Below are 22918 nucleotides of genomic sequence, written 5' to 3' on the forward strand. Positions count from 1 at the left end.
GTGTAAGTCAAGATGAAACATCCCTCAAGCATCAATCTCTGAACCCATCAAGACAGCGTAGTGGGTAAAAGCACGTGCTGCCGGGCCTGGTTATCTGATCTATGATCCCAAGATTCCTTGTGGTAGAAGGAAAGAATCAGCCCCTTTAAGTTTTTCTTTGACCTCTAAATATTCATGTCAGTGCATACATACACACATACATGCACACACAAACATATATGCCTACACGACATATATACACATGCATGCACACACACATACACATACATACACACATATATACATGCACATACACACATACACACATATACACACACACATTGAAATACATTTTCAGAAAATTATACAGTACTGAACTGCCCACTTGAATAACAAATTACTTGATAATTTTAGTCTGTATTATGACTTTTAATGTAGTCATACTTGCTTTTCTAAAAGGTATAACGGCTTATTTATGAAGAATAACCACCATGTAGACTGGAATAAAACTTCAAGTTATGAAGGAAACAAAATTTCGTCACACATCAAATGATCGTTTGGTAGGGCTTAACTTTAAAGTCTCTCTAAACCTAGAAGCACAATAATCTTAAGGACAAAAAGAAAACACCTTAACTAACAATTGAAAATAAGCAAAAATAACTCTGGAGCCCCTTTCCCTGCGACGCTGGAAACGTCTCAATAGCTTTTACTTCAAAGCGCAAGGGGAAGGCTGTTTAGCCTTGTTTTTGCCTGTGTTATTGAAAGGTGGTACAAAGGTCTGTTCCAGGGAGAGAGGCTATTTACCCAGCCGAAGGCCAAAGCTGACTGTCATATCCAAGTTCTAAAGTCTTACAAAAACATCAGCGTACAGTGGAAACTCTGACCTGCGCTGCCCCTGGTGAGTCGGTGCGATTCAACAATAATAACAATAATACTAAATCTGGTTTTCCTACAGCCAGCCCCATAGCACATTCTTTCTGGGAGGAAAATCAATTTATATTTCCAGGCAGGAATTCCAAAGTAGAACTGGGTATTTATCATGACTGAACTGAACTGAACTGACAACCCCCTTTGCACTTTATTTTAGAGACTTTCCTCCGTGTTTACGTGTAAGATGATTCAAGCTACCCAAGGAACCGAAGACACCTCGTGTGAAAATCGGCCTTCCCGTGGGACCCCGAGTCTCTCGCTATCATTCTAATCTAATTAAGGTATGGTTGCGATTTGTCCTATTAAATATTCCATTAAAAATACATGCTTGCAAAGTATGCACTTGCTTCGCCCTGGCAGCCTCCTTTGTAGCTGCCGTCACTGGGTTGAAGCATTTGCTTTGAAACGCCTGCCAACTATTTTTGCCCCATACCACAGTAACAATGCAGTAATGTAGGAGTGATTTATCCAAGGGAGTTTATAAGTGTGGGGGCCCGCGTGGAATGCTCTCTGAAGTTCAAACAGACTCCTAAATTACAAGAAGACCCTTAACTGAGCTCCGTGCCCTTTGCAGGTGGAAGTGCCACCAAGCAATTCATTAACTGCTTTCACTGAAAACAAAAACAGGGGTCAAAAAACACGGATTTAAGCAAATGTCCATCAGCTACATAGCAAGGCGCCTGAACCTCCCCGTGTCTGCCAGTCACTTTCCCGTCGTTTCAATGCGGGCGTTCACTAGGGACACACTTTAAAAAGCGAAGCCAACGCCAGCAGCTTTGCTTCCACGGTAACACCCCTCATTTCTACCCAGGTCTCCATGCCGGAATAGCTTCCCCGAGTGGCCTGACAATCAGACTTTACTCAAAATAACTAAATGAAGGACGCGTTTGCTAATTTGTCTCTGGTTTCACATCTGTGTGTGGCTTTTTCTTTTCTTTCTTTCTTTTTTTTTTTTTTTTTGTTAAAGACCCACAACAAAGGGAGGAAACCGCTGTTTGCTGTGGCTGCAGAAGCTGGATGCTCGTTTAGAAAGGCCACTGTGTCCAAAGATCAGGTTGGCAGCTCTTTTGAGTTTCCCGTACTGGGCCCTGCTGTGGGAAAGAAAGACAGGAGCCACAAGGCCGTATAGGTAGAGACCACCCAGGGCTGTGCTCCCTTAGCAAACAGCGACCTCCTATTAGACGCTGCAAGGCCAAAGCGGAAAAACCCCCCAATGCAGCCCCCATGGATCCTGGAGGATTTTCTGCTTCACCCTGCTCTGTAGGGGCCTCAAGAACACAGACAGGGCTGATTATTTTAAAAAACAATGCGGGACCACACTGGGCCTGACCCTGCACAGAGCCCCGGCCAGTGTCGTCTGACCCTCCTTTCTCCTCCGTTACTCTTCTATTTATGGAGGACCATCATCCGTTTTCTTTTCTGAAAGACCTGTCAGGAACGTGGTCTGTGGGAAACAGGCACAAATGTGGACTTTTAAGACATCAGACGACGTACATGGGCCACCTCTGTACGCCAAGGCCTGGACGCCAGGGCCTGGACACTCAACTAACACCTTCCTCCTCGATACGTAGACCTTCTAAAGGGCAGCTCTGGAAAAAACAGCACGGGTGCTTCCTCTGTCATCCGAGCCACCTCTCACCTCAAGATGAGGGAACACCAGGCCAGTGCGGGAACCAAATAGTTAGATGCGAAGTCTGGCTGAGAAGTCTGGCAGTGACTTTCATAGGAATAAAGCAACTGAATGATTTCTAACACATTTTATATTTCCAGACTGTTTTTGCAGGGACAGTAAAAAAAATAAAATAAAATAAAATGTTGGTTTTGCGCATCTGTGCTAATACTGGGGGTTAATTATTTGTTCCATATTGAGTCCAGAACTTAATGAACATCTTTGGAAAGGACTGGCCTGGGGTGAAGAATTAATTAATAATACAGAAAGGAAAATCCTGGAGGAACGGCAAAGAGGGGCCCATCAGACCCTTCTTGGGATTTGTCAACAGTGAGGAGGAAGATGTTGCCCAGTTACACCTGGTGGGCAATGGGGCGTGGCCACTTGACTAGATAGGCTGAGTACATGCTGGGAACTTTAAAGGCCCCAAAGGCAGAGCTTCTATCTACAGGAAGCCATCAATCCAATAGAAAGGATCTGCCTATTAATGGGTAGATGAGTGTCTTCGAAGCAATTAACACATGCTGCCTATTAAGTGGCCTGGAAAAGAGTAAGAAATCGTTAAGGAATGCTTGTTGGATACACGGCTGGCTTTGCACAGTGCTGTCCTCAGTAGACAGCTGATCTATGCGCTTTCCAAATAGTTCAATGTGTGTTTTGCAAATTATTTCATGTGCGGTTCAAAAATCTTTTTATCGGTTGTTGTTTTTACGCTTTCTCCCCCCAGAGTTAATGAGTTCACTGAAGCCCGTTTCTTGTCTGGGGCTTGGCATGGTCACTGAGGCCTGGAAGGGAGGATAACATCTTGGAAGGAGAAGCCTCTTGTCAGATTCATTGTGTGTCTTGAAAGGTCATGAACGTTTTGTACATATGACTATTTTAATATGAAACTATTTTTATTGACAGTGAAATGCTGAGTGATTCATGCGTTGTTATCTTGAGTCCTTTGGTTTAAAAAAAATCGGGCAAAATTCAAGCTCACTAACATTGTAGATTAGACCTGGCTCCAGGCAATTTCTCTTCTTTGATCTCCTGTGTCTATAGTTTAAGAATTCAAGCATGTTCTATAGACATAAGCAAGGCATGCTTCTTCATGGCTTTCTCAAACCTCTATGGAATCATCACGGGCTTCCAGCCACACACCAAGTAGGAGACGTGGATCAAGCGGTGGGGGTGAGATCCCCTATGATTCTTCCTACAAGAGCACCAATTATCAAATCAGGGTCCTATCTTTACAACTACAACCTTGTTTAGCCTTAATTCTTTACTCAGAATACTCATGCTGGTGATGGAGGTTTTGACACATGAGTCCATGAAATCCTTAAACATTGATTCAAAAATTTGTGTCAACTAAAGTTTGTCCCCTTAACATGGAAACGTAAATGAAGTAGCATCTTTTCAGTATTTTAAATTTATTTGGAAATTAAGGAAAAGCGTACAGTTTTTGGAAGTAGAAATTCTCAATTCTGGTGTGTATTACTACTGGCAATATGTCAGGATGCACCAAAACTATATAAATTTACACATTTTTATATTTTTACTTATTTTTTGTGAATTCCATACATGAATAAAATGCATTTTGATAATATCTACCCTTCACTTAACCCACTCAATCCTATGGATGCTCCCTATATCTCCCTCTAAACTTCATGTTTATTTTTATTTTTTTTTAAAGAGAAGAGTCCAGTTAGTATTGCCTATATCCATGAGTATAGGGTGACCGCTGACACATGGGCAATCTACCACGGGCCACATTTCTGAAGAAACCTGATTCCACAGAAGCTGAGAGTTCGTGTGCGACATGCCAGCCATGGCTCCTTGCTCTACAGTCATTCTGCCCCCCTGAGTCATGCAATAGGGAGCGGAGAATCCCATTTGTGAATGAGTACTCCATAGTCACCTCTCTTCTGTGCTTTGACCAATTCTTTGTATTAACTCAGAACCACTGCAGGAAGAAATTACTCTGGCCAAGTTTGAAAGCAGAACTAAAGTATGGGTAATAAGGTTAATATTTAGTGGACTGTTGGATACTATGTTGATTTATTAAAACATAGTTAGAGTTTCTCTCCTAGCATGTATGAACCATTCAGTCATGGTTTGGGGCCAGTCGTCCAGTACCAGGTGCTATGGGACAGTGGTTTTACCCTATAAAGATTTATTTCTTTTACTTGTTTAATAAAGTTCTGACTAGCCAGTAGCCAGGCAGATAGTATAAATGGGGGGACCAGGCAAGAAATAGAGGCAGGGTGACGACAATTCTGGGAAGAGGAAAGAGTCAGTCTGTAGTCGTCACCCAGACACAGAGGAATTCAGATGCAGAGCAACAAGATGTGCCTGCCTCACCAAAAAAGGTACCAAGTCTTGTGGCTAACACAGACAAGAATCATGGGCAAATATAAGTTATAAGAGTTAATAAGAAGCCTGAGCTCATAGGCCAATCAGTTTATAATTAATATAAACCTCTGTGTATTTCTTTGGGACTGAACAACTGTGGGACCGGGTGGGACAGAAAATTCAGTCAACAACCAGGCATGAGTTCCCTCCTAATGAATCGTCTTCAACCCACACTGACAGCTGTTGGATAGCCCCAAGTAGGTGTCTTAGCTGGTCATCATCGCAGCTCTCAAGATTTAAAGATGCAGAGGACTGTTGATAATTTTTCTCTTCCCAGCCATCTGTATAGTACATCCTGCACAATGGAAGCTGGTTGTCAGTGAGGAGTATTCCCTTATTGGCATCTTAATTTCTTGAGATTCTGTAACTGAAGTGGGTGGTGTCTTCAGAAATAGGGTTCTATCTTCATGTTCTGACTGGCATCCAAGAATAGTAGCAATAAGCGATTTTGTTTTAGAGTCTCCTGAATCATTATCCCCTATAATGGTTGATCTATAGATGAACGTGTTGCATACTTGGCACTGGGCTTTCTCTCTGACAGTCTATGAATTCTAAGGGGAAGATTAACCTCTAATTTGAGGTAACTCCAATTAAGTTATTTCTTATATGCTTTCAGAAATCTTATAAAGTAGTAGGCTTCCATACAGCTTTTCGAATATCCTTAATAGCATTGCCCCTCCCCAAACTTCTGTCTGCTGTAATCTCCCACCACTCTTTCCACTTAAACCCCCTACCACCAGTTTTCATCTTTTCCACTTCAGATCACCTGTGTTCTACTTTCTTTCTCCACTACACTATTTATTTATCCCTTCATCCCTTGATGGTACCCTTCTACTTCCCTGGGTTCTCCAGGAACTCCAAGCTATACTCACAAATTGAAAGATTAGGAACTTGGATCTGCATAGAAGAGAGAACGCATGGCATATGACCTTTGTCTTTCTGAGTCTGGATCACCTAATTCAGCATAGCTTTTTCTAATGCCCATCCATTTACTCGAAGAGCTCGTGATTTCATTGCTGTCCTTTACTGATGAATAGCACGCCGCTGTGGGTGCGCACCACATTCTCATCATCCACTCGTCAGCTGGTGGACATCTAGGCTCTTGTGATTAAAGCAGCAATGAATATGGAGGAGCAAGTAGCTCTGTTGTAGAGTATAGGGTCTTTGAGGTAAATGCTCAAGAGTGGTAGAGCCGTCTCCTAGGAGTTGTATGGGTCAAACGGAGCTGGATCTATTTCTAGCCTTTTGAGGAATCGCCACACTGGTTTTCATAATAGCTACACCATTAGCACCTTTACCAACAGTGAAGGATAGCTCCCTTTCCCCGCATTGCCGTTAGCATTGGTTATCACTTGTTTTCTGAATCTTGGCCATTCTGGCTGGGGCAAAATGAAATCTCAAAATAGTTTTACTTTGCAGTTCCTTGATTCTAAGAATGTTCAACATACTAAAAACGTATTTCTTAGCCATTTTTACTTCTTCTTTTGGAAACTCTCTGTTCAGATCTAAAAGCCATTTATTGATTGTTTTATGTCAATAAATTTTTGATATACACAGAGACCAGAAGTTGACCTCCACTGTTTTTCATTCATTGCCTTCCTTCTTGTTTTTCTTACAAGTTTTTCATTTATTGAAATAATATAATTATATTTACCACTTTCATTTTCCTCCCTGCTTTCTCTCAAATTCATGACCTCTCTTTCTTTAGTTCTTGATTGATGTATAGAGATATATAGATATGTATATATATATACATAGTCAAATACACACACACATATATATATATGTATATATATATGTATATATATATATATATATATATATATATATATACTCCAAAATACATAAAACCAAACTTCTCAGTCCACATAATCTTACCTGCATGTATATAATGCAATGATTCAGGGCTGACCATCCAGCACAGGACAATCAGCTTGGGGTTTTTCCCTGGGAAGATCATTTCTCACATTCTCAGCATTGCTTAGTAGCCCAGAGTTCTTTGTCTATTGTTGAGGCCCCACAAGCTTTCCCCTCCACATTAGTATATCTATCGGTGCCACCATTTAGGTCTTGTTCAGGAAGCCGCATTGATGAGACTTCATGAATGTAGCCTCTCTGACATTCCCAGAAGGCACAGTCTCACAGCAGGTCACCTCATCCTCTGACTCCTACAACCTTTCACCCCTCTTCTGCAATGATCGCTGAGGGTTATGCTGTAGATGTATCAATCGGGACTGGGCATCACATGGTCTTTTGTTCTCTATATTTTGATTGGTTGTGATTTTCTATAAAGGTCTACATCTGCTGCAAAGAGAAGTTTCTTTGACGATGGATTAGAACTACACTTATCAATGAGTATAAGGATAAATATTTGGAATTTAGTTTGAAATTATAATGCTTTAGCAGACTGGATACTATAAGTTCTCCTCTGAGATCAACAAGCTCACCAACCCTAGGTAATTGGCCAGGTTTCTTGTACCAGGCATGATTTCCCTGCTGTTGAATGAGCCTTAAGACCAGTATTGGTTGTTTGTTGTTTGTTGATCAAGTTTTCTGTCCCACCCAGTCCTGCAGCCGTTTAGTCCCAAAGAAACACACAGAGGTCTACATTACTTATAAACTGTTTGGCCTATTAGCTCAGGCTTCCTATTAATTCTTATAACTTATATTAGTTCATAATTCTTGTCCGTCTTAGCCATGTGGTTTGGTACCTTTTTCGGTGAGGCAGTCACATCTTTCTTGCTCTGTGTCTGGCTACCTCTGTATCTGGATGAAGACTGCAGACTGACTCTTTGACTCTTTCCTCTTCCCAGAATTTTTGTTGCCCCACCACTACTTCTTACCTGGTTACTCCATCTATACTTCCTACCTGGCTACTGGCTAATCAGCTTTTATTTAAAATACAAGTGACAGGGTACAGACCATTGTCTCTCAGCAGTTGTTGGTTACCACAAAGGTATACATGCGCTGTTATTGCATAGTGCTATTGTGCCATGCTTGCAACTGTTGTGGTTCATAGGTGCCACTTGGTAGGATCCTTGAAAGCTTGCATAACACCTTCTAATATCATAAAAGCTAATCCCCAGGGAGGAGGCTTTCAGGTCAAAGTCAATTTAGTTCTCTCAGTTCCTGTGTCCAGAGTGCTTGGTTTCTCCAGCAGCAGGGATCTCTCTTACACTTCTGAAGATGATCAATGGCAAAGGTCATTACCTCTTATACTAAATGGATTTCTCATGTCTGATACTGGGATTTTGTTAGTCTATGGCTCTTGGTGTGAGTACCATTATCCCAGGTAGGAAGATTTCATGTAAACATATATGCATACACAGACTTATAAGTATATTCAGTTTTAAGTAGCTATATAATAATATGCTTCCTTGTGACTTTTTCAGACATTCTTACTGATCCTTCACTCTACATATTCTGTATTTGTCTCCTTCCCACTCCCTAAATTAAAGCTACCCCACTTTCCCATTTCCCCCTTCAAATCACTTGAACCCCACAAGTTTTCTTCAATTTTCTCACCATGATCTCAGTTTTTTGCTATCTTCGTTTCTATCATTACTCCAGGATATGTGTATAGAGGCCAGATTATTCAGGCCATATTCCTACATTGTATGACAGTCAGAATTCTGAGCGACCTGGCAAGGCACAATTTGCACCTACTACAGAGAAGGTGGTCACCTAGCCCTCTGATGGTGAGACAACCTGACACCATCCTAAGCAATTAGTCAGGCTAAGCTAAGGTTGTTCTGCTTCTTCTATTGTAATTTAGGACGTCACCCAGAGAAGAGGTGCTTTTCAGTCTACATGGCAGAGCAGACATAGGTGTGGGCGTGACCACAGTCATTCTCCCCACTACCTAGGACACAGAATGTTAATGAATCTCCCCCTCAGTTTACGCTTTGATATAAACGCTGATTGAAGAATAAACGCTGGTGATTTTTCAGGATGTGAATTCAGGGTTTCATGACTGAAAACTTCCTCCCGATAAAGTCACATGAGTTGTGTTTTCATTCCCATACCTCCACTCCAGGCTGGTCCCCAACATATGTACTCACGTCTGAAGACTTGGCACTAAGAACTACAAGTACGAGAGAACAAATGGCATTTGTCCTTCTGGGTCTTGGTTGGCTAACTCACCATGATCTTTGATAGTTCCATCCTTCCCCTGAAAAATTTCATGACTTAATATTTATTTTTTACTGCTGAATGGTATTCCATAATGTATATGTGCCACATTTTTATTATCCATTTGTAAGCTTAAGGACATGCAGGTTGAGAAATATGAGAAAGTGTTTAACTCTTCGATAGCTTGCTTCTCCAAAGTTTGGTTAAAATTAAGACTTCAGAGCTGACAGTGTTTTATGATGACTGATATCAGGTCATTTTATACATAATAAGATTTGATAGCATCACACACACTGTATAATGTTTCCGTAGTAACTCTGACATTGGTTTTGGTCAACTTGACATAAGCTAGGATTATCTCGGGAAGGAAAGAGTTTATTTTATCTTGCAGCTTGTAAGAATGTAGCATTTCTTATGAGAGAAATAGCAGAGTACAAATTATTTGAAGGGAAAAATGAAAAAAATGGGGTAACTTTAATTAGGGAGTATGAGGAAAATAAATACAGAATATGGAAGGAAGAGGATACCATCTATAAGAATGATAAGAAAATGCATTCACTAGATTGACTTAGAGGCAGCCCACTATGGTTGGTGCCACCCTGGGCAGGTGGGTCTGGTGTATTTGAGAAAGCGAACTAAACCAGCCAAGAAGAGCAAGCCAATACAGTGCTCCCCCGTGCCTTCTGCTTCAGTTTCTGCCTGCAGGCTCCTGCCCTGACTTCCCTGGATGACGGATGACAAACTGTAAGAAGAAATAAATCCTTTCCTTCCCAAGCTGGTTTTGCACATGGAGTAAGAAGATATGTAACTTTACAAGAAGCCACAGTTAAGAAACATTCAACATTTTAAAGAAAATTTAACTTTTAAGTGCTGAAATCTTTAACTATCCTGGGACTTTTAAATGTATATATGTTATGTTAATATTAACATGAAATCTTGAAGATAAGCAAGAAAGGAAAGGCTAGCTATTTTTGTATCACAATGATGAGGAGTCCATTGTCCTGGTTGTTGTGTTTGATTGTTTGTCAACTTGACCCAAACTAGCGTTATCTGGAAAGATGAACCTCAGTTGAGAAAACGCTTTCATCAGATTTGATGTAGGGAAGTCTACAGGGCGCTTTCTTACTTAATGATAGCTATTGGAGGACCCAGCCCACTACAGCACTGGTGGCACCGGTGGATTGTATAAGAAAGCCAGCTGACTCCACAGCACCCACTTCAACCCTGGATTCCAGGTTCCTGCCCTGAGTTCCTGTCCCAGTTTCTTTTCAGGAATGACTGTAAGTCATAAGGTGAATAAACTGTGTGTTCCTCAAGTTCCTTGTGGTCATAGTGTTCCTCACAGAAACATAATCCTAACTAAGACAGTATCACTCAAACAAAAGTAATTTTGACAATATAAAATTTTCTATTCAAGCCAGTTATTAGATTGCTGATGGGAAGACACTTACTAGAACTTGATTTTTAATTAATTAAAATTGAAATACATTAATTTAATTAATTAAAATTAAATGTATCATTAAATATGATGTATTTAAATAATAATCTGGCTATTATTAAAGGGTATGAGATATCACCATTCCTTTTCTGTTACTGTAATAAAGTTCCCTGAAAAGAAATAACTTCTGGGAAAATGATTTATTGAGGCTCACAGTTTCAGGGTGCAGTCCATCATCTCAGGGAAGTCAAGATGGCAGGAAATGAAAACAGATAATCACGCTACATCCTCAGTCCGTAGCAGAAAACAGCAGATGCATATATGCTTTGCTACGCCTGCTGTTTCCTCTCATATAGCCCCAGATCCTCTGCCTAGGCAACAGTGCCACCGACAAAGACACGGTGAGCATGTTTTCCCATTCCAGTTAATGTAATGGAGATAAAACCCCCTTAGACATGCCCACAGGCCAACCTAATCTAGATTAAAGACTTCATTGTTGGCTCCCTTCCTGGGTAAGTCTAAACCAGGTCAGGTTGGTAAACTATGCAGCACAAAGAGGTTTTCGGGAAAAGGAATCAGGATTCAGTCAATTTGGGTGTGATACTGGTTTTTAGCTTTCAATTTGAGAACTATCATATTTAAATTTAATAGTTCTTCTTATAAGGGTGACACAACACATCACACTGTACAGAAAAATATCATGGTCTCTATTCGCTAAATGCCAATGTCACCCATCCTCCCATGATCACAACTGGCATCAGTGTCTCCAGACCTCGGCAGATGTTGCTTCTTGTACAGTCTTCGTGAATGGGGCTACATTACAGCACCACCAAAGTAGAGTAGAAGCACACCTGCATTGAAGTTTGCTTACACATAGAAAACAAAAACAAGCAGCAAGAATCGCAGGCTGATCCAGAGATTCAACCTGGGGTGTTGAAAAGCTTCATATTGAATAATAAGTTAGCTTGCAGTCAGAGCAGCCAGGAAACCTAACCCTCAGGAAAGATCAGTAAAGAGAAATGAATCTACCCAGGACAAGGATAAGGTGATATTAGCATCACATGAGAAATAAGAATAAAAACATAAACAAAATTTGATGAGACAGTGTAGGCAGACTTGTCTTTGGGACAGAAGTTCACAAAAAAAAATGGCTTGAAGACATATTGGTAATTATAAAAGCTTGGCCTTAGCTTAGGCTTGTTCCTAACTAGTTCTTATAATTTACATTAACCCATATTTTTTAATCTATGTTCTTTTACATGGCTTGGTTACCTTTACTCTGTATTTCCCACCCTGCTCCCTTTGCATCCAGCTGAAGCACTCTCAGCCCAGAAGTCCCTGCTATACCTCCTGCTTAGCTATTAGCCATTTTGTTTTTTATTAAACCAATCACAGTGACACATCTTCACACAGTGTAAAGGAACATTCCGCAACAAGAAAGGTAAACTGTGAAAAAGAACTGGATAAAAATTCTAGAGCAGAAGCAGTAAATAAAATGTGAATAATTCAAGAGATGTACTTGATAGAAGGTCAAGCCATGGAGGGTGGAAGGCTCTGCTACCAAAATTCTCCAAAATTAAAAACAGAGGAAAAGAATTGGGACTAGAGAGCAAGATTTGTATGTGTATGGTAAAATCAGGAAGGATTCATGCTTCTTACAGTTGTAAATATATGAACATTCTTTTCACTATCCAGGTATAAAATATCATTCAAAATTTTTTTCTTAGTTTTTTTGAGCTCGCTCTGTAGACCAAGCTGACCACAAACTCACAGATATCCACCTGTCTCTACTTCCCAAGTGCTGAGGTAAAAAGTGTGTGCTACCATGCCTGAAATATTACTCAATTTTATTATACAGTTTATTTTTATTAGTTTACTTTCTGGCAGTCAGAGGCTAAATGTGTAACATCCTTGACTCTGTGTTTCATCTGGGCATTGGGTTTAGGGTGTGCATCCTCACACTCCTGACTGGTGGGCATCAGGAATAGAGTATGCATCTTCACACTCATGACTGGTGAGCATCAGGGATAGGGTTGCATCCTCACACTCCTTATTGGTGAGCATCGTGGATAGATTTGCATCTTCACACTCCTGACTGGCGGGCATCGGGGATAGGGTTGCATCCTCACTCTCCTCACGGCTATTTTCTGTAGCCATGACTCCATGCAGCCGTATTCATAGCAAGAGTATTTTTGTTGGCCATGGTTAGGTTACAGAAATGTCTGTTTTCTTTACAGCATCTTCTAATTGCATATCTAGTTCTTTTCTAATTTGAAAAGGAAAAATTATTTTATTATTTTTTAATGTGTGAAAAATGAATTTCATTATGGAATTTTCATATATATACATATATATATATGTATATATATATAGTTGCTCATATTTGTTCCCCATTTGCTTGTCCTCACTCTGGTTCTACTTTCTTGTCACATATATGTATATCTGTGTCACATATATGTATATTTATATATACACTTATATATGTATGTATACTTGTATAAGTAATTTGTATTTGTATAGATAAAAATTCTTCATGTGAGAAAAAACATGGAATATTTTGACAAAAATAACTCTTAAGTTCTAGCAAGTCACTCAATAATAATGGTGTATTGTGATAAAATTTATATTATGTTTAATCTCTTTATAGAAAGAATGCAATTGTCATCAACAATTATAACTCAAAGACAAAAAAAAATGAAAAAAGAACCAAATTGTTCTCTGTTGCTGGGATAGTTTTGGCCGTGGTTAAATGAGAAGGGTTGATGGATTTCAATTTCATGATAGTCCTTGGGTTCTACAGTAAATAATTAATCTTTCTGATGAAATGCTGCCATGTTTAATAATTCTGTCCTTGTCTTTCACTGTAGCTCTGGGTCTTAGGGCCTTTTGATCCTTAGATTAGGCTTCAGCAAATGTTCTTTATGCTTGCAGACAGACGTCTTTCATCGGAGGCGGGATTAACTGGGCTTAGCAAGCTTCCAAAATTTGGACTCCAGATTCTCATCATCTGTTCCAATCTTTCTCCATGTATTAGAAGGAGGTGGAATATAGGAAATGTGGTGATTCCTTTGATGTATTATTTTGTTAAAAACCCGAGAAGGTGGGGAGGGACGCTGCAAAGGTTTTTAAAGCCTCGGAATCTGAAACAAATGCCTGACTCTGGAAGGAAGCAGAAATATTTGCATGTGTGAAGAGAGGGAGTCAAAGAAGATGTCCTAAGAAATAGTATCTTTACCAATAAATCACAAATACTCCTGGCTCTATGAGATTCATCGTTTCCATATATTCCCTCAGAACAGAGTTGGAAAGGGGAAGAAGTAAGGGAAAATAAACTCCACAGAGTTGGCTGTGCAAAAGTGTTGTAGGCTCCTCCGGCATCTAACAATCCTCCCAATCTATCTTTCTTCCTTTTGTTTTATTCTCTCCATCAGGTATCTCCCTGTCTAACTAGGCAGCTAAGTTATAATAGTACTAAGCTATTAGCTTATGGAGACAAAGTCTAATAGGACAACCTGGAACTCTCTATGTAGCCCAGGTTGGCCGTGAACTCATAATTTTCTTGCCTTAGCCTCCAGAATGATGGGATTACAGGCTGTTGTCTTTACTCCCACTAAATCATTGGTGATACAAGTTTAGTGAATACGATACAGTACTGTACTAGTACAATACAATGCAATGTTTCACAGCTCTTGCCTTTTAGAGAAAACCAAATCTAGGTTTTATGGTTAAGGGATGCTGTTAAAACCTCCAGTATCCTGTTATTTTCAAAGGTTGCCATCCATTAGCATCATTATTAATTACATAGTATGGTGACAGGGTACATGTATGCATATGTACATGTGGGCACACACACATGCACACATGGACACACACATGGGCATCAACATACACAAGACAGCTAGACAAAGAATATGGTGGTCCAAAGACAACAGCAACTAGACGTTAACAGCATTCTGGGTTCCGTGCAGCACCCAAACTATGACAAGGATGAAAGTGGCCATCAACCAGGCTCTGAGAGACGCCACTTCCTCCTGGAGCTGGAGGACTCCATTAGAGCCTGACATCCAGCTGGCCTCAGCTAATCCCAGCAATAAAGATGGAGGTAAGTTACAATAAGGACCCTCGTCACCACGCATCTTTCCCCCAAAGTTTCCAGACTAATACTGTGTCATGGCACATGCATCTCCATGAAGTATAAAGGATCCGAGGCCTCTGTGCTGGATGAGGGAGTCTTGTGCAGGAAGGCAGGATCAATTACCTCTTAAATTGACTCTCCCCGCCATCACTCCTGTTGGCTCATTTTCTCCAGCATAAAATGCTTCTAGATACTCTGAATCTTGTTCTATTTTCTAGCTCTAATTCCCTTCAGTTCTTTTTGAATAGACAAAATTAACACACAGCCATGTGTACATAAAGAAATGGAAGGCAATTGGAATCCCCATGCCAAACTGTCTTTACATTTTTACATTCCATTTTTATTTCCCCATCTTTCTTGTCTTTGCTAAGTCACATAAGTTTTATTTTAACTGGTTGCAAAGCGAAATAACTATTCTACAAAATCTACAGATCACACTGTTTCTTTACCCATCACATGTTAGGGGCAATCAGGTCAATCTCATGTAAAAGTGCTACATCAGCCAGCTACATGAAAATGTGCACAGGGCACATCTGTAAATGAGGTACCAGAGATAGTTGCTCTAGTAACAAACCTCAAAGGAAGGCAGTGACGAAATACAACTAGGGCCAGGTGTAGCTCGAGGTAAAGTGATTGCCTAGCATGTATACTGGAAGGCCTCTGTTTGATCCCTAACTCTGCCGAGAGAGAGAGAGAGAGAGAGAGAGAGAGAGAGAGAGAGAGAGAGAGAGGGAGGGAGGGAGGGAGGGAGGGAGGGAGGAAGAAGGAGGAGAAGGAGGAGGGAAGGAGAGAGAGAGAGGGAGGGAGGGAAAAAGGGAAGGAGAAAGAAAAGGAGGGAGGGAGGGAGAGTGGAAGGAAGGAAGGAAGGAAAGAAGGAAGGAAGGAAAGAAGGAAGGAAATTTATTATATCCTGATTCAAACAAGCCAATCTTTTGAAATGATGGTTTTATATGTAATATGAATTAAGTAATAATTATTAGGGGCATAATGGTATAGTGCTTGACTAAATAAAAATTTATCAGACTATTTCTAGGCAAAAAATTGATGTACTAAAAAGAGTACTTTTAGAGACACTGATGGAATAAGACTAGAAAAGTGTGATACTTGGTATGAAACCTTTATGATTGACACATAGAAATTCACTCTCCCACCTAGGCACGGAGTCTCCCTGTACAGTCAGAGTGCACAGGAGGCTGAACTGCCATGAGTTGAGACCAGGCTAACCTACAGAGCAAGTTCAGGCTGGCCCGAGCTGCGCAGTGACTCTGTCCAAAACAAGCAAACAAACGAAAAGCATTCCCTGTACAGTGTTTGACTATAACAAAAATCAAACTTAAAATGAGAAAAAAAATAAATGATTAATTCCCAGTAGCTGAACTCTGCCGGACACGCATCATCAGTTCTGAAAGTCTGGAGGTGACTATTTGATCAATGGCTAGGAGATTCCCGGCCATTCAGTCAGCAGTTCTTGGCGAATACAGCAGAAAATTCAGCATCTGATAGAACGGAGTATTTCTTGAAGATGATTTTGACATTTGACTTAGCTCCAAAATAATGCTAACGTATCAAATAAAATAAATTCTAAATGGAATTTAAATTCTACACGTCAGAACATGTGCTGTTCTGTGTGTCTGGGGCTCTGAATGGGTCAACATGTGAGAAACAGACTGTCTACAATATAGGACTCCTGTTCAGCAACAGAGGATGCATAATATTTTTTTTCATTTATTTTCCATGCTGACTACAGTTTCCCCTGCCTCCCCCATTGCCTCCCATCTACCCCTTCCCCATCATAACATCCTCTGTCTCCATTCAGAAAGGGACAGTCTTCCCACGGGCTTGAGAAAAGCATGGCACATCAAGTTGAGGTAGGACAAAGCTCTTCCCCTTGTGTCAAGGCTGGGCCAGGTAATCCAGCATGGGAAACAGGGTCCCAAAAGCCAGCTAAGCACCAGGGACAGGTCCTACTCTCAATGCTAGGAGCCTTACAAACAGACCAAGATACACAACCTACACAACCGTCACAGCATGCAAAGGGTCTAGGTCAGTCCTACGAAGGCTCCCTAACTGTTGGGTCAGAGTCCATGAGCTCCCACAAGTAAAGGTTAACTGTCTCTGTGGGTTTACCCATCATGACCTTAACCCCCATCCACCCCCACTCATATAATCCCTACTCCCTCTCATCAACCGCACTCCCTGACTACAGTCCAGTGCTTGGCTGTGGATCACTACATCTGCTTCCATCAGTTATTAGATGAAGGCTCTCCTGTGATAAGTGGAATAGTCACCAATCTGATTATAGTAGATGGTCATTTCGGGCACCCTCTCCACTATTGTTAGGAGTCTTAGATGGAGTCATTCTTGTGGATTCCTGGGAGGTTTCCTGGCACGAGGTCTTCCCTAACCTGGAAATGCCCCTTCCATCAAGACGTCTCTCCCGCTCTGTCCCTCTCCCAACCTGGCTCTGGTGCCTCAAGTTCCCATCCTCCGTTGTCACCCACCCCCACCCCTAGTTTACCCGGAGATCTCTTCTCATTCCCCTATCCAGGCAAATCCGTGCATCCTTCGTTGGGCCCTCCTTGTTGTTTAACTTATCTGGGACTGTGGATAGTAGGTTGGTTATCCGACACTTTACTCCTAATACCTGCTTATGAGTACATACCATGTTTATCTTTCTGGGTCTGGGTTACCACACTCAGAATGATTTTTTTCTAGCTCCATCCATTTAATGCCTTCAATTTTCATGAGGTCATTGATTTTTGCATTTATACAATGTTTTCCTTTTTCATTCTTTGGTTGAGGGACATCTAGGTCGTTTTCAAGTTCTGACTATTACAAACAATGCTGCTGTGAACTTAGCTGAACAAGTGTCCTTGTGGTGTGATTGAGAATCCTTTGGGTATATGACCAAGATTGGTATAACTGGGTCTTGAAGTAGATTGATTCCTAATTTTCTGAGAAACTACCATGTTGATTTCCAAAGCGGCTATGTAAGTTTGCACTCCCATGAGCAACAGAGGAGTGTTCTCCTTACTCCACATCCTCTCCAACATAAGCTGTCATCAGTGTTTTTGATCTTAACAATTCTGACAGGTGTAAGATTGGTATCTCAAAGTCATTTTGATTTGCATTTCCCTAATGACTAAGGATGTTGAACAATTCTTAAAGTTTCTCTCAGCCATTTGAGATCCTCCTGTTGAGAATTCTCTGTTTATATCTGTACCCCATTTCTTAATTGGATTATTAAATTGTATTTGGTATTTTGATGTCTAGTTTTTTGAGTTCTTTATATATTTTGGAGATTAGCCCTCAGATGTGAGGTTGGTAAAGATCTTTTTCCTTCCTGTAGGCTGCTGTTTTGTCTTATTGACATGTCCTTTGCCTTAGAGAAGCTTTTCAGTTTTCAGAGGTCCCATTTATTAATTGTTGCTCTCAGTGCCAGTGCTATTGGTTTTATATTCAGGAAACATTCTCCTGTGCCAATGCATTCAAAGCTATTGCCCACTTTATCTTCCATCAGGTTCAGTGTAACTGGATTTATATTGAGGTTTTGATCCACATGGACTTGAGTTTTGTGCATGGCAATAGAGACAGATCTATTTGCATTCTTCCACATGCTTCCATCCGGTTATATCAGCACTATTTGTTGAAGATTTTTTTTCCACTGTATAATTTTGGCTTCTTTGTCAAAAATCAGGTGTTAATAGGTGTGTGAATTAATGTCAGGGCCTTTGATTGGATCCCACACCTGTTTTTATGCCAATACTAGGATGTATAACCCTTAACAATTTTCCAAAAAACCCAAATAACTGTTTATTAAACACTTATGCTAGTGAGTTTTTATTGGCAACTTGATACAACCTAGAGTCCTGTGGGAACTGATTAGATAAGACTGTGGCATTGTCTCCGACAGATTCCCTTGGTTAATGACTGATGTGGGAGGACCCAGCCCACTGTGGGTGGAGCCATCCCTAGGCCTCTGGAGAGTATGAGCCTGTGGGTAGGCTAGTAGGCAGCGGCTGCCCCTTGACTCTTTAGCTATTCATAAACAAGGTCTTTTTTGATACAGTAACAGGGGAAAAAAATACAGTAACTTTCAGATTCCCTCATGGGACACAGGCTGACTGGGTAAGACTGTGCACCCCCACCCCCACCCCCACCCCCTAAAGTGAAGAAGTCAATTACATCCCAGCGCAGGTGGTCATCCGTCTGCATTTGGCTTCTGGGTTGTACTAATCGAGTTATTTTTTACTCAAGCGATTTACAGGAAAACATACACTTTTGGGTTGATCCTTTCTTGCTTTCTGAGGAGCCTGAGCCTTGGTGACAAGAACATCATCTTGGGAAAACGGGAGTTTTAATTGCCTGGTATCCATATTAAAAAATAGAAATTAAATCCATTTTCATAATGTAGTTTATTAATCCACCACCTCACAAGTGTAGTTCCCCAGTAACAGTAACACAAAATGGCTTTAACAAAATAATTGGCTGTTCTTTCTTTTTTGGTCACGTTCAAGCTTCGAAATTTGATGTGGATTTTAAACTTATAGAGCAGCTTAATTTGAGAGCTATAATTTTATTGAAATACTTAATCTTTTCCTAAATTGTATAATATTGATCCCAATAGGTCTAGAAGTAGAGTTATATATCCTGGTTGCTCTGATGTGAGTTCTTCAACAATTTAAGTGAGAATCATTTTTTTGAATATAAATGGAAATATATTAGTTAAATTCTGGGTCCCTGGGTCTCACTAGCTTGCAGTTCCAGGACTGGGAGCCATGTGCCGTTGGTGACTGCCATCTGGGACGTCTCAGACGGTGCTGTGGTTTTTGTGGCGATGAGAAGGAAGTTTGACTAACACAAGTTTATACTGCATATTTTTAAAGGGGAAAATGGGAAAATGAAACTATTTCAGACTTATCTGCCAGGAAACAGCTAGATGTGACAATCATTCTTATGTAATGCCACCGCAGGTAAAGGGCACAAAGACATCCCGCTGTGTCTGGTATTTACCATTGCCGTTTTAGTTTTGAAATGTCATCATTTTGCATATGAAATATTTGCTTTCGAATAAACCCAATTTATGGTTGCTTCTTTCAAAGGTACAAAAAAAAAAAAAAATGTCCGAGTAAATAACCCTGAAGCCTCTGGCTCTGTTTACTAGCTTGAAACTCTGGGCTTATTTCAGGCTATAAACCCAACACAGATGACTTTAGCTGTGGGTGTCTCACTAAGTACAACCCCAGTGACATTCAGATGCGGTTTGCCAACTGCAATTCCTTCCATCCCACCTCACATTATAAAATCAAGTCCTTTGTATGCCCAGCCCCCACGCTGTTGGTGCTGTTTTAACATCCCTCGTGTATCTCTGTTCACTTAGTTCAGCTTCTAACTAGAACTTTATACCGTTCCGCTCGGGTCTCCGGGAACTTCCAACACTACTGAGTTACAGACCTGGCACACTAACTGCCTACAGCATGGGCACAAGAGTTAAACATTTATGCATCGTGTAGAATGAACCTGCGTTTGTCCAAGGATGCTCCACGCTCTGTTCTAGCCCATCACCCCAACACTACCTCCAAGCAGTTGTTTTCCCATATAATAGACAGAGCAGCCACGTGCCCACGGGGACCATGAGGCTGCAGTAGACACAGAGGCCATGTGCCTCCAGGAGCCATGAGAGTACAGTATACATAGAGGCCGTGCACCCGCGCCGCGGGGCATGAGACTGCAGGAGACAGACGGGCCATGCACCTGCATGAACCGTGAGACGACCGCAGTAGACCTAGAGGCCATGCACCCACAGGGACCATGAGGCTATTGTTTGGATCTCAGACTCCAGTCTCCCTTCCTTCACCACCCTGGACTGTCTTCTTTAATAATTTTGGCAAATGTCTTGATGGCACAGCCTACAGATCCCTTATTTCTTCAAAATGACATTTCATTTGCAGCCATTGGTGTCATTGCAGGAAACATAAGCAGATCTCATCTACCCGGATTGTCCGAAGAGGACACAGAGGCTTGAAGTCCAGCTTCCTCCTAGCTCACGTTAGCGTGCCCAGGTCAACAGCTGAGCCACCAGTCACGTGAGCAGCCATCTCACCGCCAGACTACCTCGAACTTGCTCTTTCCTCAGTTTAGGAATCGCATTCTGGGACCCAGATACAGAAGGAACGCCTTGCCCTCTCACCCTCAGGCTGGTCTGTAGCTGCCTTGAATTGAAATCCTATTGAAGGTCACCCTCTCGCAAGAGCTTACGTGTCTCAGAAACAAGAAAAGATGTGCAATTATGTGTCCTCTGATTAATAGTGAGGAGACCGACAGCCGGGATTCAGAACAAGTAGTGACTTCACAGACAGAATCTGATCTCACAGTTCAGGGCAGTGCTTCTCAGCCTTCCTCATGCTGTGACCCTTATCACCCTTAATTTTTGCAGAAAATTATATTTGTTGCTACTTCATAACCACAGTTTTGCTACTGTTATGAATGGTAATGCAAATACATCTTTTCCGATGGTTTTAGGTAATCCCCAGGAATGGATTGTTTGACCCCAAAGGGGGGTCACAACCCACCGGTTGAGAACCCTGGTTTAGACTCAACAGAGCACAGCAATAGCTGCTGGAGGGTGGAGACTGCGAATACAAAACTCCTCCTCACTCCATAGAAATAAAGGACAGACGGGGTGAGCAAATAAAGGTTTCATTATGGTTTAATACGAGGAGTCGCGTGGATAGGACTGGGAGATTTGCAATTGTCTAGAACTCTTAAGTCAAGGGAAATAAGACCAGCGAAAGTAATAATAAAACTGGGACAAGGGAGGAGCAGAGGAATGGCAATTTTCTGAGTTCAAAGTTATTCCTAACGAATAAGGTAGGCGTGCCTAGAGCTGGGAAGGTGAATGGCAGAAGAAAATGGTAGCCAAGGAACTGTGCAGGGTGACTTGCGTCATTGACAGAAGCTTCTCCTCTCAGCCTTGCTCTACTAGGCTGGCCTCTTGCCAGAAAGACACTGAAAAGACAGATAATAATGACTGCCCTTTCCAAGGATATGTGTGTCCTGCTAGGATATGATCTATAAATGCTGTCGATGTACTCTCCTCCCTTGTCCTAATTTATTATTACTTCCACTGCTCTCTGAGAGTGAGATTTTTAATTTTCATTATTGTTATTATTGTTTCACGTATAGCTTCCATTTTGTTTTTCCAAGGTGTCCTTATGAAGCCACGTTTTCACACGGGCTTTGGGTGGGGGGGGGGGGTCACAGCAGAGCTCCGGCAGGTCTAAATCCTGGTGGGGTGGTTTGCTCTTTCAGGGCTTCATGAGATCAATTCCTGACTCTTGCTATGAATAGCACAGCTCACACAGGAGCACAGCTTGACATAGAGCTACCTTGAAGCTATGTGTATGCGTGTGTATGTAGTGGGTACCTACACTCAAGCGCAGATACTCATGGAGCTCAGGAAAAGGCTTCTGCTCCTCTGGAGATGGAGTACCACGTGGTTGTGAGATGCCCCACATGTGTCCTGGGAACAGAACTCAGGCTCTTGACAAAAGCAGCAAGCACTCTCCACTACAGAGCCACCTCTCTAGGCCTGATATTCAGATTTCTAATATGGTTTGCAAGCTGTTCCATAGACAACAACCTCCACATAATATGAGCAGTTGAAGAACATGGAGGCTCTGTTTGCGTGATGGCATATCAGGTAAATCAGCCCAAATACACGTCTCCACAGGCATGTCTAACCATGAGAATCAGTACATGCAATGGAACAGCCCAATGGCAATCTGTCAGAGTAGCCAAATCCTGCTGGGGAGTGGCAAACCCGACGTTCTGAGATACTAGATGGACTTGGTAAAGCAACACATAGCTGAGTGGGTGATGATCTTATTAAGAGGTGAGTTTTTTACATGTTGATCAGTAAAGTATACAGTTGAAATACAGTTTTAATATTATATGTTTCATGTCATTTTCCTTGCTTAATTCCACATATAAATTATGATATGTGTTATGCTTTATGTGTCCATAAATTCTCATTGTATTATTATTATTATTTCACGTGTGTATATGTGTATATGCAGACAGAAGAAAGTAGAAAAGATATGCATTGAGGCCATACTTTCTAATGACTTAAATGATTATATTAGCCCTGCTCTGTGACATGGAGATTCAAATTTTCATATGGGAAAATTTATTTTCTGCCCTGTAAGAGTCTATAAATATGCCTTGCAATGTGACCTGCTTC

The 22918-nt window shown here is 41.2% G+C and overlaps 1 long non-coding RNA gene across 3 annotated transcripts; it reads left to right on the forward strand.

Annotated features, from left to right (window-relative positions):
- Window positions 1–738: 738 nt before the first annotated feature.
- LOC125409326 (uncharacterized) lies at window positions 739–22616 on the forward strand. 3 transcript variants are annotated; one of them, XR_007234755.3, is made up of 4 exons: window positions 739–877; window positions 1067–1190; window positions 14510–14643; window positions 20646–22616. It is a non-coding gene; the product is annotated as an uncharacterized LOC125409326 (long non-coding RNA). The 3 variants fall into 3 exon arrangements; XR_015739448.1 differs by lacking the exon at window positions 20646–22616 and adding an exon at window positions 15832–16288; XR_015004852.2 differs by lacking the exon at window positions 14510–14643.
- The last annotated feature ends 302 nt before the right edge of the window (window positions 22617–22918 follow it).

The sequence above is a fragment of the Myodes glareolus genome, chromosome 12, assembly GCF_982192425.1.
Source record: "Myodes glareolus chromosome 12, mMyoGla1.1, whole genome shotgun sequence".
In the NCBI taxonomy this organism is placed as follows: Eukaryota; Metazoa; Chordata; class Mammalia; order Rodentia; family Cricetidae; genus Myodes; species Myodes glareolus.